Below are 2,642 nucleotides of genomic sequence, written 5' to 3' on the forward strand. Positions count from 1 at the left end.
TGGTGGATTGGCCTCGAGGTGGGCTAAGGATGAACTAGTACAGTGGAAGAACAACCTCAGGAGGTGTGTTCTTGTGCTGGTGTGGTAGAGGATGGTCTGAATGACCCGTCCCCGTCTACGGTGGTGGCTAGGCCCTATTTATAGTGGCCTTGGTTCTCTTTCGAAATGAAGGCGGGAAGGGATCCCACGACGGCCAAATTCGAAGGGACACAACTAGTACATCTTATCCTGGCGAAAGTAGTCTTTGCCTGCAAAAGCCTCTGGTCGTGACACCGCGGTGGGCTCGGCGATGACCTCCGTCTTGGCGGTCCTGGTCTTGTTGCATGGGAATGGAAACCTTTGGCTGATTCCTCGGGACTCCGCGCCTGCGCTTGCCTCCTTAGCACCAAAGAGGAAACTGTTGTCCTGCGCCCGCTGGCACCCACATGGCCTTGGTCGTCATGGCTCACGTCACGAGAACCTCGCGAGGTGAGGCTTGCATAGAAATCTCCGCTCCACAAGAGCCAGCCCGAGGAGGCCGTTCCTTCCGGAGGTCTTGCTGTCGTCCGCCTCGCGAGGCTTGGCCCCTCGCGAGGGTCTTGAGTTCTTGATGCTGAAGGTGGGCCGTACCAGGCCGTCGATGGAGCCATGCCGTGGGCCACATGCAGGCAAGTCCGGGTACCCCTGTTCCCAGAATGCTGACAATAGCCCCCGGGCCCAAGGCGCGCTCAGACTTGGCTTTGAGGCGAAGCCAAGCGACAAGGGCGAAGCGCCGCGGGGCCCAACCGCCTGCGGCCTTGGTCGACGCTTGGCGATTGATGGGAAGAGGGCGTCTCCGCTTCCCCATGCTGCATCGGCAACCGTTCGACTTGACAAGAGCCTGCTACATGCGGGAAAGATCATCATTGCGTGGGATCGGGGAGGCCGGCGGTTGGCCTCCCTCCGGCTATAAATGAGGGGAGGGGCGGAGCCCCCTTCGCTCATCTCCATTTTCTCGCTGCCCACTCCTTCTTCTTCTTCTTCTTCTTTATCTTGCCATCTTGTTGTAGCATCCATGGCGCTAGCGAGAAGGTTCTCCGCCACCGAAAAGGGGAAGGCCCCCAAGGAGGGGCCAGGTTCTCCGCCGCCCAAGAGAGGCCGTGGTCGCCCCGCAAGCATGCTGCAACCCCGGCAGCGACTCCTTGGGGGCGCGGGCGCGCCTCTTTGAGGGCCGGCGTTACCTTGGGCAGACGCGGTGGCGCCTCCTCTCGCGGTGAGAGCCGCTGAGGACAGGGCAGCCCCTGCGATGAGTGTCGGGGATATACCCCGCGGTATGACCCGGTCGGATGTATAACCCGGCCGGACTTGGCGACTCACTAAGTGACCCGCCCAAGCCTGGCGACTTATGGGTGACCTGGCAAGCGGATCAGAGGAGCGACAAGTCCCGGGGGCCCAGGAGGCTGAAGGCCCAGAAGGCTGGCTTACGTTATGGTCGGCCGGCTTAAGAGGAAAGGCATAAGGAATATATTCCTACAAAGGAAGCAAGACTAGGACTTCACTTGTAATAGAGCAATCCTAATCCTACTAGGACTAGTCATGTAACCCGCCCCTTCAACATATATAAGGAGGGGCAGGGCTCCCCAAAGAGGGACAAGCAAGAAGCAATAATCTCTAGGGCTAGACACAATTAGAGGAGAGCCGGTTTACCGGCGACTCCCTCATGAGCATAATGAGATCTAGCCACAAACAGCATGTAGGGCTATTACCGGATGATGTTTCCCGGGGCCCGAAGCTGTCTAAATCCTTGTCTTGTGTGTTGATCCGCCTCGCGTCTCTCGATTCCGACCAACCCCTTCAAGCTACCACATAGATGCGTTGGCCTCACGACTAAGTCCTCACACTAGGACATCTGCCGTGACAATTCCACGACAGTTGGCGCCCACCGTGGGGCTCGCGCACGGTGGTGTTGAGTTCTTGGAGGGATCTGTTCTTAGGGTTTCGAGAAATTTGCGATCAGCCGGATAAAGAAGAACCGGCGCGAAAGAACTGTGCAAGATGACCCGGCGTGGGACAGTCATTTGGCAGAGCCGACGTTGTGATTAATTCTACAGGGCCAAGACAATAGCTGAAGGCTGTGAACGGCCGCCGGAGGCGCCCGAATGTCGGTGTTCTGGGAACGGGGGTCCCCAGACTTGCCTGCCTGCAGCCCACGGCGTGGCTAAGCTAGCGGGCCGTACGGCCCATCTTCATCGACAAGGCAATCAAGACCCTCGCGAGGGGCCAAGCCTCGCGGGGCGGACGATGCAAGACCTCCTCAGGAGCGGTCTAGCCAGGCAGGCTCACTAGGAGCGGAGATATCAAGGCGGGGCAAACCTCACGAGGCTCTCTTGTGACGTGAGCCATGACGATCGACACCTGGCAGGCGCCAGGGCGCGCAGCGTCCTTGTTTCCTCTTTGATGCTAAGGAGGCAAGCGCAGGCGAGGAGTATCGAGGCATCAGGCAAAGGTTTCCACATCGGTGCAACGAGACCAAGACCAGCAGGACGGCAAGACGGAGGTCACCATGGAGCCCAAGATGATGTCATCACCAGAGCCTTTTGCAAGCGAAGGCCGCTTTTGTCAGGATAGCTTGTACTAGCTGTCCCCTTTCAAATTCTCCCGCCATTGTTGGCTCCCTTCCCGCT

This window comes from Triticum aestivum, chromosome 3D (assembly GCF_018294505.1).
Source record: "Triticum aestivum cultivar Chinese Spring chromosome 3D, IWGSC CS RefSeq v2.1, whole genome shotgun sequence".
Classification (NCBI taxonomy): Eukaryota; Viridiplantae; Streptophyta; class Magnoliopsida; order Poales; family Poaceae; genus Triticum; species Triticum aestivum.